This window comes from Pelophylax lessonae, assembly GCF_965119305.1.
Source record: "Pelophylax lessonae genome assembly, chromosome: 6".
Classification (NCBI taxonomy): domain Eukaryota; kingdom Metazoa; phylum Chordata; class Amphibia; order Anura; family Ranidae; genus Pelophylax; species Pelophylax lessonae.
Genome location: NC_138773.1, coordinates 306,076,059 through 306,093,565, shown reverse-complemented (window position 1 = coordinate 306,093,565; position 17,507 = coordinate 306,076,059).

Sequence of the window (17,507 nt, the reverse complement as noted above, 5' to 3'; positions counted from 1 at the left end):
GGCGACTAATGTAAACAAAGCCGCCTGTCATTCTCCCCTGTGTAAGAATGGAGATCACACGGTTCTGCTATGTAGGACCGTTGATCTCTGTTCTTACACCAGTAGCCACATCCAAACACAGTTAGAAGCACACCCCTAGGGACACACTTAACCCCTCCCTCTCAAATAAAGTTAACTCCTTCCCTGCCAGTGTCATTTTTACAGTAACAGTGCATATGTATAGCACTGATTACTGTAGTAATGTCACTGGTACCCCCAAAAGTGTCAAAAATGTCAGTCAAGGGTCCGATCTGTCCGCCGGAATGTCGCAGTCCCGCAAAAAAATTGTAGATCGCCGCCATTACTCGTTAAAAAAAAAAAACAACAAAAATTACAAAAATCTTTCCCTTAGTTAGTAAACGCCATAACTTTTGCGCAAACCAATCAAAATACGCTTATTGGGATTTTTTTTTTTACCAAACATGGGCAGCATAAAACAAATTGGCATAAAATGTTAAAAAATTTTGATTTTTACATTTTTTTGGGGGGGAATTTCATATAAAAAAATGTGAAAAATATTGTTATTTTTGCAAAATTGACGCTCTTTTTTTGTTTACAGCGCATGATCAAAAAATCGCACAGGTGATCAAATACCACCAAAAGAAAGCTCTGTTTGTGGGAAAAAAAGGACGTCAAATTCGTTTAGGTACAGCATCGCACGACCGCGCAATTGTCCGTTAAAGTAACGCGGTGCCGAATCGCAAAATAGGCCCTGGTCAGGAAGGGGGTAAAATCTTCTGGGGCTTAAGTGGTTAAAATAACGCAGTGCGGTGTAGCAAAAAAAAAAAGGCCTGGTCATGAAGGGGGGGTAAATCTTCCGGAGGTCAAGTAGTTAACTGTGTAAAATCACAACCAATAAGTACCCGGAAAACACCTTGTGACTGTAGATTAGGTTTTTGTTGTTTTTATCAAAGTCATTTGCCAATGCTGCTTCATTATCATAATAAAGGAAACATAAATCTTACCATCATAGCCTCTAAGGCAGAAAAATAGATACATTGAACAGTTGTTCTTTGTTCTAACATAATACTGTTTAACAGTCATTGGGACACGTCTATCTTTCATCTTCAAAACATTGATGTGGTTTAGTGTTGGGTTGGCAGTTCCCCTTTAATAGAACTTTCTGTTTTACCTTGGAGCCGCCCTAGTAGGATCTATCGGTTGAGGTGTACAGACTGTTATTGTACAACCCCAATTCCAAAAAGTTCTAGATAGGTGCTAGGTAAAAGCATTGTTTGCTCCATCTGCTTATCAGGGGAGCCTGATCAGTAGGTTTGCCTGTTGCATGTGTCCATGTGTGATTCACTTGGTCTGAGGGAGTGTCCCCACTGTATCCAATAGGGGAGCCTGTTGGACAGTGGAGGAAACTCAGCCAGTGACACACAGGCTTTTGTGGCTGTCCCAGTGGGTTGGCACAAGAGTGGTGCATCCTGGGATTGGTCATAAAAGCCAAGGGCACATGTGATAAGGGTGTCTTTGGGCGGGAAGCCAGGTCCCAGGAGGAGGGTGACGGCTGTCTCTCCTCCAGTCAGTGAGGAAGGTGGTCACAGGCGGTCGACCAAGTGGGCCAGAAGTGTGGTGCTGAGCCAGGAGGTCCAGAGGACACTGACAGTGAAGCAAGTGGCACAGCAACCTGAGGAAAAACAGTGTCTGTGAGTACCAGGGAGCTTGCCAGGGGTCTGCCCAGGAAGGGGACCACTCAGGTGAGAGTCAGTGGACAGGAACTAGCGCACACAGCAAGTGAGAAAGGGAGTGCCAAGCTAAGACCCCGAAGGTTCAATTCAACAGGATCACATTTACTATCTTCGCTTCAGTGGCAAGGTGAAGCAGCGGCCTTGCCGCATTTTGCAGTTAGATGTCCTCTACTTTGTGCATAGTTAAAGTTGGAGTCATCCCTTCTCCCATCCCAGTTCCAATAAAAACACAAAAAACCAAATCCCCTGGACTGTTCATTGTCTGAGCCAAGTGTTAAAGTGATAAGTTTTGCTATGGGTAACCCAGGGGAATCCAGTCTCAGCAGCTCCCTAGGGCACTGTGCTACATACATAAAAACAGAATGCAACGATTTGCAAATCTTATAAACCCATTATCGCCTGCTTGCCGACCGCCCGCCGCAAATATACAGCGGCAGGCTGGCTCAGCTGCGCGAATCACTGTACGTCGTTCCTCTGGAGCGAGCATGGGGGGCGCACACGTGACGATTCCTGAGCGGGGAAGATAATCTGCGGAGCCGGAGGCCACGATTGCCACCTCGATCACTCCCTGGAAAGACAGAATGGCGGTCTGCCGTTGTAAACACGGCAGACCGTTGTTCTGTCATCAATCAGCACAGGGCTCCTGTGTTTCTCCTATTTTGAAACACAGGTCCTGTGTTGATTCCATAAGCCCATCCCCCTCACAGTTACAAAACACCCCCTAGGCACTCATTTAAGCCTTTGAACACCCCTGGTATTAACCCCTTCTCTGCCAGTGTCATTACTACAGTAACAGAGCATATGTTTAGCACTGATTACTGTAGTAATGTCACTGGTCCCCCCAAAAGTGTCAAAAATGTCAGTTAGGGGTCCGATCTGTCCGCTGCAATGTCGCAGTCCCGCTAAAAATCGCTGATCGCCACCATTACTAATAAATAAATTAATAAATAAATAAAAATGACATAAATCTTTCCCATAGTTTGTAGACGCAATAACTTTTGCGCAAACCAATCAAAATACACTTATTGGGATGTTTTTTTTACCAAAAATATGTGGAATACAAATTGGCCTAAAATGATGAAAACATTGTATTTTTTTTTTTATTGGGAATGTTTTATAGCATAAAGTGAAAAAATATTGTTTTTTTTTCAAAATTGTTGCTCTTTTTTTGTTTATAGCGCAAAAAATAAAAATCAAACCGGTGATCAAATACCACAAAAAGAAAGTTCTATTTGTGGGGAAAAAAAGGACATTGATTTTATTTGGGTACAGCGTCGCATGACAGTTAAATGAACGCAGTGCAGAATTGCAAAAAATGGCCTAGTCATTAAGGGGGAAAATCTTCGTTACAGAAGTGGTTAATTCATAATAGAAAACATATCAAATGTTTAAACTAAAATATGCATCATTTTAAGAAAAATAAAATAAGGTCATTGTGAAATTGATGGCAGCAACATGTCTCAAAAAAGTAACAACAAGCTGGCAAATAAGTTAGTGGTACTAACAAGGGAGAGCTTGAAAAGCATTTTGCAACTAATTAGGTTATTTGGGAACAGGTTAGTAACATCATTGGGTTATAAAAAGAACATCTTAGAGCACAGGTGTCAAACACAAGGCCCTCGGGCTGAATGCGGCCCCCCAGGCCATTTCATGTGGCCCTTGCACCTCTTCTGCAACTGCGGCACCCCCCTTCTCTCTGCCTCCACCTTGTCTCTGTAGTTGGCAGCAGCAGTGTTAATTTTGGCAGCAAATTTCAATTTAGTTTTAGTCTTAGTCTTAGGACTAAAATGGCATTTTAGTTTTAGTCCTATTTTAGTCTTCTGCAAGTGTTTTAGTTTTAGTCGTATTTAGTCGACTAAAACTCCAGTATATTTTAGTCGACTAAAACGCCCTACATTTTAGTCGACTAAAACTCATTTTAGTCATCTATAATCAAATGGGTGTAGTTCAATTGTAATTTGTAATGCATTATTTAAGCATTTCTCTACAATTTCCAAACTCATTATATACTACTGCTGGTCCTGGAGTGACGTTATTATTTATGCTTTGAGCATGCACCAGTGTTAATTTTTGGCAGCAAATTTCGATTTAGTTTTAGTTATAGTCTTTTGACTAAAATGCCATTTTAGTTTTATTCGTATTTTAGTCTTAAGACTAAAATGCCATTTTAGTTTTAGTCGTATTTTAGTCATCTGAATTGTGTTAGTCGACGAAAACGTTTTAGTCGGTTTTAGTCGACGAAATTAACACTGGGCAGCAGAGAGGACAGAACTCCCTTGCTAGATCCTGCATCCCCCCTTCTTAGCAGTCCGCAGCAGAGGGGAGGGCAGAACTCCTCCTACAGATTCTGCACCTCTCTGTGCAGCCGCAACACCACCTTGCCTCTCCCTCCAGGCCTCCTCTGCTTCTCCTCCAGACCCTGAACTTCTTCCCAGATTCACCCGTATTTTCTTCCTGGCAGTAGCACAAGGTAAGGGGGTGCATTGTGATGTCAGGAAGGGTGAAGGACTCTTCACTTCTGATGGTGGTGGGGGGCTTTTGACATCTCATGTAAGGGTGTAAGGGGGCGTGGGGTGCTCTGGACATCTAATCCTACAGATATAACCGGCCCCTTGAGGGCAACCATAATGCTGATGCGGCCCGTGATGAAATTGAGTTTGACACCCCTGTCTTAGAGAGTCAGATTGTCTCAGAAGTAAAGATGGGCAGAGGTCACCAAGTCAATGCTATTCCCAATAGATCAGGCGGCCACGTCCATGGCCTCCCCAAATACCTCCTTACAGTAGGTAGATACCTTTAAGTACTTGGGGGTGATGGTCTCCCATCAGGCTTCAGATTTTCTTCCCATGAATTTACTCCCGATTCTACAAGAGCAAAGGGTCGAACTGTAGGCATGGGAGAGCTTCCCTTTGTCCCTGCTGGGACGTATTAACCTTATAAAAATGAAGATCGTCCGAAAGTTTACCTATTTTTCCACCATTCTCCACAGTGGATACCCAAAGTCCTTTTTTATGAAGGCAAACCAGATCTTCTCCTCGTTTCTTTGGGGTCCTCAACCCCCCGCGTTACAAATTGAGCACTTTAAAGCGCCCATGCACGCAGGGGGGGGACTAACCTTCCCCGATTGTCATAAATACTGCTTGGCCGCTCAGCTGGTAACCGGCCGCCAGCAGCTTGGTGGCTAAACCCTGATTTGCATAACTCCTCCGTGGTATTGGAGGCTGCAGTGGTCAGATCCCTAGAGATTTCTTGTTTTTTGGGGGCCTGCATGCCTGGAAAGTAGGTCTAACCTGTTAGGGTTACCAGAAAAACTGCTGTGTCCCCTAATGCCCCGTTGTGGCTCAACCCCACCTTGTCCCATCGCTATAGGTTACCAGATCCATATGCTTGGGCCAAGTATGGCATTAAAGTGATTTCCCGGGTGGTTTGGCAGCAATCATGAATTCCTTTGTCTCAACTCTCTACCACAAATGGTAGTAATTGGGGGAGTATGGCTACTTTTAAAAGACTCTTGGATGTACATCTCAAGGATCAAAACATTCAGGGGTATGAGAAATGATTATGTCCACACACACCTACACAGGTTGAACTGGAAGGACTATCGTCTTTATTTAACCACTTTACCACCGGAGGATTTTGCTGTCTTCCGTCCAGGCCACTTTTTGCGATTCGGCGCTGTGTGACTTCAACTGACAATTGCGCGGTCGTGCGACGCCGTACCCAAACGAAATTTACGTCCTTTTTTTCCCACAAACAGAGCTTTCTTTTGGTGGTATTTGATCACCTGTGCGATTTTTACTTTTTGCGCTATAAACAAAAAAAGAGCGTTTATTTTGAAAAAATAACAATATTTTTAACATTTTTTTTATATGAAATTCCCCCCAAAAAAGATGTAAAAAACAATTTTTTAAAAAATTTTTGGCCAATTTGTTTTCTGCTACCTATGTTTGGTAAAAAAAATCGCAATAAGCGTATTTTGATTGGTTTGCGCAAAAGTTATTGCGTTTACTAACAAAGGGAAAGATTTCTGTCATTTTTGGTGTTTTTTTTTTTAACGCGTAATGGCGGCGATCTGCGATTTTTTTTGTGGGACTGCGACATTGCGGCGGACAGATCGGACCCTTGACTGACATTTTTGACACTTTTGGGGGTACCAGTGACATTACTGCAGTAATCAGTGCTATATATATGCACTGCTACTGTAAAAATGACACTGGCAGGGAAGGGGTTAATTTTATTGGAGAGGGAGGGGTTAATGTATGCCTGGTGCTTACTGACATGTGGGGGGGGGGGAGGTGACTGAGTGAGTCAGGGACAGATCGCATGTCCAGCTATGCTGAACAGTCCGATCTGTCACTCCCTGTCACTATGGAGATCCGTCCGCTTGTGTTTACACAGGCGGGCGGATCTCCACACTAGATCCCCGGCGATCGGGGCAGAGCAGCGGCGATCGCCGCTGCTCCTCCCCTGGCCCGACTCCCGCTGTGAATGAAAACAGCGGGAGCGAGCCTCCGGCGACGCGCAAGCGCCGCCCAGAAGGGGGAGTGTCTGACGACGTTAATACTACGTCGTCAGACGATAACGAGCCACTCTGCCGCAGTAGTATTACTGTGAGCGGACGTAAAGTGGTTAACCTCAACTACTATGTAACTCTCCTCTACTTACAATATCCCCATGCATTATATTTTCAGTTTTTTTACAGCTCTCTCATGCCCTCACTACTCAATTCCCGCAGTCCTTGGGTATGGTTGTCCAATCAGAACTGGAATGTGTACTCCGATCAGAGTGTGATAAAAAGCCCGCCTCTGATCTATACTCTCACTTCATATATCTGTCCTTATCCCCCCTTTGAAGAGCTTTGGACCCGTTCTTTTTTTCTATTCCTCAGTTTTTCCTCAGATATCGTTCATTGATAAAGATCATTATTTATATCGACATCTGTGTCCCCTCCTTTATATTATAGTATATCGGCCCCACACAACTGCCGATGAAATACTTGGAGAGATCCTTTTCTAAAATACCTTTTGAGAAAGAAAATTTTTTATATATGTATTTTTTTGACTACCAGAGGTCAAGCCCTACAAGTATATATTCAATGTGTCATATTGTAACCTTTTCTATTTTTCAGCCTGTTATATATATATATATATGTCTTTCTATTTTTCTAAACATGTGATTTTATATTGTCTATATGTACTCTTCCCCCTCCCTTTGGAGGGAGGGAGAAGTTTTTTGTAACTAAATGTCTTCACCTTGAGACTGTGGATTGCTGAACTTGCAGCTGTGTGTCTTTTCGTACCAATTAATTCAGGGTGTGAGCAATCACATTTCCTGTCCACCTTCTACTTGGTTCTTCTACAAAAGGTTGCTGGCATTCACAGTCCCATCGTGTGTGGTTATGATTAAGCGATTTTTATCGTGAAACGCGTCAACCCGACACGTCTGTTAGTGTATTGCACTGTCTGTCTGCTGCATTTATGGAGAATAAAGGAGTTCGATTGATTTTCATTTTACATCTCTGAGTGCGGTCTCTCTCTTTTTGGATTTCTACATGCTTGGATGGCGGATCTGACCTGCACCGAGTGCTGAACTTGCACCTGAGCGGCTTCTCCCCTTGTTTTTACCCGTTTGCAGAGTGACATTTCTGCATTGGACACTGATGATTGGGATGATGTTTGGGATTTCCCCTTTCGGTCTTTGATCTCACTATTTGACCACTTTGTGCAGTTCAAAACAGTGCATAGGGCCTTATTCAATCCATACAGGCTTCACAAGATGAATGCAGGTAACTCCTTGGAGTGCTGAAAGTGTGGTGTTCCCCCAGGAGATTTCTCCAACATCTTTTGGTGCTGCCCAAGGCTATGGGATTCTTGGAGGAAGTACTGGCTTTTATTGACTTGGTTACATCTATCTCCATGTGACCCTCCATGGAAGTTTGCTTGCTGGACCTAGTTGAATCTATAATACCAACAGTAGCAAAGCGAACTATGATCAGCTTGTTCTTTTTTATGCTAAAAAGACCTTTGCGATGCAGTGGGAAAAGCCCTCCTCCCCATCCCTCTCCCATTGGAAACAGCTTGTGAACGGTAGTCTACCTCTCAAACTAATCAGCCAAGCTCTCACTTCAATGGGGATGACAGGCGTGCCGCTCTCCTCAGGTAGGGAACCCCAGCATAAGCACATGAAATATAAGAAGGAGGCGCAAACACCTACTGCATTAAAAAATGTTTTATTAACCACTTGCCGACTGCCGCACGACTATATACGGCGGCAGTCAGCCCCTCCTGGGCAAAGCGACGTACCGATACCCGGAGGCGCGCTCCCGCCCCCACTCGTTCACAGACATTCCAGCTGATGTCCGCCGGCCACTCGCGATCTCCCGCTGGAGTGGGAGAAAGGCAGGCGGCTGATGTAAACAAAGCCGCCTGTCATTCTCCCTGATGTAACTGCAGAGATCATACGATCCTGCAATGTAGGATCATATGTCTTTGTGGTTACATGAAAAGCCACACCCCTTTACAGTTAGAAGCACGCCCCTAGGGACACACTTAACCCCTCCCTCTCCAATAAAGTTAACCCCTTCCCTCCCAGTGTCATTTTTACAGTAACAGTGCATATGTATAGCACTGATTACTGTAGTAATGTCACTGGTACCCCCAAAAGTGTCAAAAATGTCAGTCAAGGGTCCGATCTGTCCGCCACAATGTTGCAGTCCCGCAAAAAAAATTGCAGATCGCCGCCATTACTCGTTAAAAAAAAAAAAAAAATAATAAGAATGACATAAATCTTTCCCTTAGTTAGTAAACACAATAACTTTTGCGCAAACCATCAAAATACGCTTATTGCGATTTTTTTTTTACCAAACATATGTAGCAGAAAACAAATTGGCCTAAAATGTTAAAAAAATTAGATTTTTACATTTTGGGGGGGGGGGGGGGGTTCATATAAAAAATGTGAAAAATTTTATTGTTATTGTTATTTTTCAAAAATTTCGCTCTTTTTTTGTTTATAGTGCAAAAAGTAAAAATCGCACAGGTGATCAAATACCACCAAAAGAAAGCTCTATTTGTGGGAAAAAAGGTCGTCAGTTTCATTTGGGTACAGTGTCGCACGACCGCGCAATTGTCCATTAAAGTCACGCAGTACCGAATCGCAAAATAGGGCCTGGTCTTTCAGCAGCCAAATCCTCCGGGGCTTAAGTGGTTAAAATTCCAAAAACATACTCACAGACATTAAGAGTAAAATCGCATTACAAGAGTTCACCACACGTGGAATGGAACATGTCCCTTTCGTTAGGACCGCTGACGCATTTCGGGAGTCGAGCTCCCTTCTTCAGAGCTGGTCTTACTTTCAGAAGGCCAAAATAAATACTGGCATTTTAATAAAACATTTTTTTAAGGTGATCACGGGTAATGTACTAGGTGTTTGCGACTCCTTCTTCTTTTTCAAGTAGTCTACCTCTGTACAAAGATACTGTACATGGATAGGGGTTGCCCCAAAAAATACGAAGGGGGAAAAACAAGCCATCGACTGCCTCTGACATGTCGTGAAGACACTATAAAACCCTCAGCCTGATTGATCTGCCTGATGCATTATATATTTAAGGGTAAAGTCATTTCTTATATACTTAGACTAGCTTTGTTATAGGATACTCATGTCTATTAATATGAGAAGCACTCCTGTTATTTTCCGGATGCAACCATTCTCCTTCTGACCTAACCTCGTTTCATGTAAGTCCCCGTTCACACTGGGGCGACCTGTGAGGCGACCTGGTCGCCTTCCATAGGGAAGCTGCGGACCCGTTCTAATAGGAGCGACACAAGTCGCTCCGACTTAGAAAAAGGGTCCCGAGCTTCTTTGGGTCGACCCAGAGCGACCGTCATAGACTTCAATGTTATGAAGTCCGTGCCGGCCGCTCCGAGGTCGCGGCGCGCTGCTCGCACCGCGACCTCATGGGTCGCCCCGGGAAGTCGGATCGCCCCAGTGTGAACGGGGCCTAATTGTTTGCCAATGTGGGTTGCGCCATCAAGATATTATTTAATTGTGTCTTGTTTGTTTACTTTTGTTTCATTATGTTATGTGTTTATTACATCAATAAACAGATTTAGAGTCGGTTCACACGACTCTGTACTACTTCGGGGGCGACTTGTGCATTCCCATGTACCACGACTTCGGAACGACTTGTAGGGACTTCACATAATGGAAGTCTATGCAAGTCGCTCAGGTCGCCCTGAAGTAGTACAGGACCCTTTTTCTAAGTCGGAGCGACTTGTGTCGCTCCTATTAGAACGGGTCCTGTAGCGGTCAATGGACCGCGAGGGAGCGCGCTGACAAGTCGAGACTTAGACCCCGTTCACACTGGGGCGACCTCTAATAGGAGCGACACAAGTCGCTCCGACTTAGAAAAAGGGTCCGGAGCTTCTTTGGGGCGACCTGGAGCGACCTGCATTGACTTCAATGTTATGAAGTCCGTGCCGGCTGCTCCGAGGTCGCGCTGCGAGCTGCGCGCCGCGACCTGTGAGGTCGCCTCAGCAAGTCGGATCGCCCCAGTGTGAACGGGGTCTTAGGCTACATTCACATGTTGGAGTAGCGGATCGCGGGCAGAATCACCGCGATTCTGCCCGCGATCCGGAAATCATTTTAAATCACGGGACGCCTGTGCGTTGCCGTTGATTTGCAATGGCACCCCAAACGCTGTGCGATGTTGCCGCGATTTCCGCCTGCCGAATGGCAGTAACATCACGCAAACAAAATTGCGGGACGCATGACGCCCCAAAGAAGCTCTTGTACCTTTTTTTGGGCGTCATGCGACCCGCGATTTTGTTTACGCAATGTTACCGCGATTCGGCAGGCGGAAATTGCGGCAACAACGCTCAGCGTTTGGGGTGCCATTGCACATCAACGGCAACGCACAGGCGTCACGCGATTTGCAATGATTTCCGGATCGCGGGCAGAATCTTGGTGATTCTGCCCGTGATCCGCTACGCCAACATGTGAACGTAGCCTAAAAGGGGGTAGAGGTTCAACAATCTGTTAAAAGCCGGGTCTAAAAATTGGCGAACAATTTCAGAACGATGATCCTCAAAGTAAATTTGCAGACTTTAACCACTTCAGCCCCGGAAAGGTTTTACCTCCTTAACCACTTCTGGAACGGAAGATTTATCCCCCTTAACGACCAGACTATTTTTTGCGATTCGGCACTGCGTTATTTTAATGGACAATTGCGCGGTCGTGCGACGCTGTACCCAAATAAAATTGATGTCCTTTTTTTCTCCACAAATAGAGCTTTCTTTTGGTGGTATTTGATCACCTCTGCGTTTTTTGTTTTTTTTTGCGGGAAAAGAAAAAAAAAGAGCGACAATTCTGAAAAAGAAAAATATATTTTTCACTTTCTGCTATATAACATTCCCAATAAAAATAAAAAAATAAAACATTTTTTCAACATTTTAGGCTAATTCATATTCTGCTACCTATTTTTGGTAAACAAAATCCCAATAAGCGTGTTTTGATTGGTTTGCACAAAAGTTATCGCTTCTACAAATTAGGGGAAAGATTTACGTCATTTTTATTTATTTATATTTTTATTTTTTTACTAGTAATGGCGGCAACCAGCGATTTTTAGCAGGACTGCGACATTGCGGCGGACCGATCGGACCCCTAACTGATGTTTTTGACACTTTTGGGGGGGACCAGTGACATTACTACAGTAATCAGTGCTAAAAATATGCAATGTTACTGTAATGACACTGGCAGGGAAGGGGTTAACCTAGGGGTGACCAAAGGGTTAAATGTGAGCCTAGGGGGTGTTTTATAACTGTGGGGGGGATGGGCTAGTGAAATCAATACAGAGACCTGTGATCCTAAATAGGGGGAACACAGGAGATCTGTGCTGATTACAACAGCAAACCGCCGTTCTCTCTTCACAGGGAGCGATCACGGCTGCCGTCCCGCCCCATGGATCAGTTTCCCTGCTGGCGAGTGAGTGCTGTATAACTGCGGCGGCTGGTCGGTGAGTGGTTAATGACCAGGCCATTTTGTGCGATATGGCACTGCGTTACTTTAACTGACAGTGAAAAAAAATAAAATTGATGTCCTTTTTTTCCCCACAAATAGAGCTTTCTTTTGGAGGTATTTGACCATGTCTGCTGTTTTTACTTTTTGCGCTATAAAAAATACCGACAGTTTAGGAAACAAAAAAAAAAAATTTGATGCTATAAAACACATCCAATAAAAAAAAATGTAAAAAATCTAATTTATTCATCAATTTAGGCCAATATGTATTCTGCTAAATTTTTCATATATACGTGATCCTGCACACAGTGGTCGCCCTGTAGCATTAAAACCGCTATAGGGCTGTTGGCAAGTGGTTAATACACCTACTGTAGGTCTTGTACCTCCCCCTCCTGTCTTGTAATTGGACAGTGAAGAAGAAGCTGTAGACTGATGAGCTCATCCCTCTGTCTCTGCTCTCTCCTCCTATCAGCATGCTCCATTTTAACACCTGAGCAATGCACCCCAGCTGATTAGCTTCTTGTTGCTCTTTTTCTTCTCCCTCCCCCAGTCTGAGTTCTGCTGTGCAGAGATGGAAAGAGGCTGATACCAAGTCAAATGTAAGTACTTACATTAGTTGTTTTAAAAAAATAAATGATGAACATATACAGTACCTGCATTATTTGTTGTTTTTTTTTCTACCTGTTCAGCTTTTACCGGAATGTTTCAAATTTAAGTTCAGCCATAGACTAACCTTGCAAAAAACACTTGCAGCAACAGTGACACCCTCAGGGGATAGGATGGTACTACTCAAATTCTCTGCAAGTCATTGTTTGTTTTCTATGTATGCATGCTTTTTTATGTTTTGACGTATGATGTCTGTTGCTGGTTTTCTTTATTTATTTATTACGGTTTCATTATCACTGGACTGGTATGAATACATTTTTATTCAAATTGTAATGTAGTGGTCACCTTGCACAAGATACCAGGGCTGCCCTGTCCTCTCTGCCGTGTACCTAAGTGACACCCCTAATATAAAGTGTTTTATGGGCTATATGAGAGGAGAGACTTATTATACATGGACATTAAATCTGACCTCAAGCCTTCCCTCCAGTCTTGCACAGCTGTTCCCGGACCCTCTCCTAGACTGAAATGGCTTACTCTGATTTCACTGCACACTGTGAGCTTCTCACAATGTGCATCAAAAGCTGCAGCAAGCTCACCTAATTTCCTGGCTGGGGGACATCCAGCATCATCTAGATCACAGGTGTCAAACACAATAGCCCCCCCAGGCTATTTCATGTGGCCCTCACACCTCTCCTGCAGCTGCGGCACCCCCCTTATCTCTGCCCCCACCTTGTCTCAGTAGTCAGCAGCAGAGAGGACAGAAATCCAGATCTGCACTCCTCTGTGCAGCTGCAGAAAGGCTTGTCTTTGCCCCCCTCTTCTCAGCAGTCCACAGCAGAGAGGAGGGCAGAACTCCTCATACAGATCCTGCACCTCTTTGTGCAGCCACAACACCATCTTGTCTCTGCCTACCCTGGTCTCAGCATTCAGCAGACTCTGGAAGCTGACTCCAGCCCTCCTTTGGTTCTCCTCCAGACCCTGCACTTTCTTCTTCCCAGATCCACCCGCATCTTCTTCCTGGCAGCAGCACAGGGTAATTGTGATGTAAGGAAGGGTGGGTGGCTCTTGACTTCTAATGGTGTGGGGGCTCTTGACATACTTACAAAGTAGTTAAGGTTGAATAAAGTCAACAGTCTATCCAGTTCAACCTTTGTAGATTGGTGTTGGTCAGTGACAATATTCATTTCCCATATCCCTGTATATTGTGTCCTGTGAGATGCACGTCCAAGAGTCTTTAAAAAAGTATTGATACTCCCCACTGACACCGCAATTGTGGAAAAGAGTTCCACATTATTACCGCCCTGACAGTGAAAAACCCCCTACGCAGCTTAAGATTAAACCGCTTCTCCTCCAATCTCATTGTGTGGCCACGTGTCCTCTTACACTCTCTTAGACTAAATAGTTTATTTCCTATGCTGGGATCCACATTGAGGTATTTGTAAATTGCTATCATGTCCCCTCTCAGGTGTCTTTTCTCCAGGGAGAATAAGTTAAGCGCTTGTAATTGCTCCTCATAATTTAGGTCCTCCAATCCCCCAATTAGCTTAGTTGCCTTTCTTTGGACTCTCTCCAGTTCCAGCACATCCCTTCTGAGGACTGGTGACCAGAACTGGACAGAATACTCCAGATGTGGTCGGACCAGTGATTTATAAAGTGGAAGGATTACCGCTTCGGCTCTGGAATACATCCCTTCCTTATGCATGCTAATATTCTGCTGGCTTTGGCTTTGACATCTCATGTAAGGGTGTAAGGGGGCGTGGAGTGCGCTAGACATCTAATCTTACAGATACAATTGGCCCTTTGAGGGCAACCATAATGCTGATGCAGCCCGTGATGAAATTGAGTTTGACACCCCTGCTTGATTGTCCCTGTTCTGCCCCTTTTCATTCATTGGATTTCAGTTCTTTCAATTATGGAGGCTCAGAATCACATGTGGGCATTATCTAGGGTGGTCTGCATGCAAATAAAGTCAGCCAGGGAACACTCGCTCCCAGTGACGGCTGGTGCTTAACATTTTTGGGGGGGCGCAAACAGAAAAATGTAATAGGCATTGCTTTGCGGCAAAAAAGGCTGTAAAAAATTGCATGACTTTGAGGTCACAAAAGTGTCAAAGGGGCCTTCAGTAATTAAGGCATAGCGTGCCCCCTTTCAATGCACAGAGACCAGCGTGCCTCCTTTCAATGCACAGGGACCTGTGTGCCCCCTTTCAATGCACAGATGCCAGCGTGCCCCCTTTTAATGCACAGATGCCAGCGTGCCCCCTTTCAATGCATAGATGCCAGCATGCCCCCTTTCAATGCACAAATGCCAGCGTGCCCCCTTTCAATGCACATATGCCAGCGTGCCCCCTTTTAATGCACAGATGCCAGCGTGCCCCCTTTCAATGCATAGATGACAGCATACCCCCTTTCAATGCACAGATGCCAGCATGCCCCCTTTCAATGCACAGATGCCAGCGTGCCCCTTTTCAATGCACAGATGCCAGCGTGTCCCCTTTCAATGCAGAGATGCCAGCGTGCCCCCTTTCAATGCAGAGATACCAGTGTGCCCCCATTCAATGCAGAGATGCCAGCGCGCCCTCTTTAAATGCAGAGATACCAGCGTGCCCCCATTCAATGCAGAAATGCCAGCGTGCCCCCTTTTAATGCAGAGATGCCAACGTGCCCCCTTTCAATGCAGAGTGAACAGTGTGCCAAGCCCCGCCCGAGACCAGTGCACTCACCTGTAGCGTCGGCTTCTCTTCAGTCCCCTGGCGTCTCCTCGAGTCCTCAGTCCTCCCGCCTCCTCCTCAGCCAATGGCATGGGGTTTGCCTTTCGGCCAATCATGAAGCGCGTATCGGAGCCGCTTCCTGATTGGCCAGGAGGAGGATCCGTGCGACAATAGCACATTTTCATTCGCTATTGTCACACAATGGGTGGGCTCGGGGCGCACTGCTCTGAGCCCCGGGTCCACTCTTTGCTGAAGCCTATTAGAGCCTCTGGCTCTAATCAGGTGACTAAGAGAAAAAAATGCCCCATTGAACTCCATGCGTCCGGCGCCCCACATGCAGATTAGGGGGCCGGACGCATGGATGGGGGGGGGGCCTGCACCCCCAACGCACCGGCCGCCACTGCTCGCTCCTCCAGACTAACATCAACCCATTGAGGCATTGTTAAATTTGCATAACTCCTCCCTGGAACCAGCCTATGGGTTTCATTGGGGCTGATGAGCCTTGAGAGGAGTAATGAGGCAGGTTGCTGTGATGACATTAGGAAGCTATGTACAGCACCCTGCTGACCCCTCCCACCAGCCATGGTCTTCCTGCATTACATAGAGAAGCACAGAGACTCAGTGGTGATATGACTGGGTCTAAAACAGTGGCGGCTGGTGCTCCATGGGCCAGTGGGGGGGGGGGGGGTAGCGGCAGACCGACCGCACCATACCCCCCCCGGACCACACCAAGCCGCATACCATCCCCCCCCCCCCCCCCAGCGAGACAGGAGAGGAGAGGACAGACAGGACAGGCAGGACCCCCCCGCTCACTCACCCTGCCTGGATGCAGCAGGCGGCGGCTTTGGTTTATTCCCCCTTCTTCTGCGTCTCCTCTCTCCTCATCCATGCCCAATGGCATGGCTTCTCCTTTTGGACAATTGGGAAACGGGTCTTAAAACCCGCTTCCTGATTGGCCAGAAGGAGGATCCGTGTGACAATAGCAAATTTTCATTCGCTATTGTCACACAACTGTCTGGGCTTGGGGCGCACTGCTCTGCGCCCCGAGCCTACTCTTTTTTTTTAGCCTGTGAGAGCCTCTGGCTCTAATCACATGGTTAAAAAAAAAGCCCCATTGAACTCCATGCGTCCGGCGCCCCGCATGTAGATTAGAGGGCCGGATGCATGGATAGGGGACGCGGCGCCCCCTGTGCCCCGTATGACCAGCCGCCACTGGTCTAAAATAAGGTATGTAATGAAAATGGAAAGGTTTTATTGAAAGATATCATTAGCATGTTGATAATGGGAAGGGTGGAACCAGGGAAGGCAACATTAAATTGAAGCAGGGGAATGCTACAACCTCATATTCAACATTTTTATTTCTGTCTCTTTCAGTATTGCAGAATTGTCCTCATTTTCTGTCTGGTAAAAGTTTTTCTCCAAAACAAGAAGTGGGGGGGGGGGGGGGGGCAAACAAATCTCTCTAAGGCTAGATTCGCATTCCTGCATTGTGGAAATGCTTGCAAAATAATGTGTTTCCTACAACGCATGAAAACACGCAGACATGCAGGGGCACATCATCCCCATATATCTTCCTAATGCATGAAATGAATTGGCTGTTCTAAACATGAAGCGCAAAATCGCACTTCACATCTACATACAACAGAGACCTACGGAGCCCCAAAAATCAGTAAAATTTGACAGGGGTTCTAACCTTTCCCCATTCCATCTAGAATTAAGAAAGAAGAAAACACAATATTTATCTCAATTTTTTTGTAAACTGTAATGTGAAAGATGATGTTATGCCGAGTAAATAGATACCTAACATGTCACGCTTTAAAATTGCATTGGCGACAAACTACGGTTCTTAAAAATCTCCATAGACGACATGTAAAATTTTTTCCAGGTTACCTGTTTAGAGTACAGAGGAGGTCTTGCACAAGAATTATTGCTCTCGCTGTAATGTTCGCAGCAATACCTCACATGTGTGGTTTAACCACTTGCCGACCAGTCACTGGGACTGTACTGCGGCAAAGTGGCTTGATTCCGTCCAGCGACGTAGACCTACGTCCATTGAACTCCTCCCCTTGTGGGCGGCGCTTGCGCGCCACCGGAGGCTCGCTCCCGCTGTTTTCAGTCACAGCGGGAGTCGGGCCAGGGGAGGAGCAGCGGCGATCGCCGCTGCTGTTCCCCGATCGTCGGGGAATCGAGTTTGGAGATCCGCCCGCTGTGTAAACAAAGCGGGCGGATCTCCTAAGTGACAAACAGTGACAGATTGCAGGGTTCAGCATAGCTGAACATGCGATCTATCCTTGTGTCACTCAGTCACCTCCCCCCACACACGTTAGTAAGCACCAGTCATACATTAACCCCTCCCTCTCCAATAAAATTAACCCCTTCCCTGCCAGTGTCATTTTTACAGTAACAGTGCATATTTATAGCAGTGATTACTGTAGAAATGTCACTGG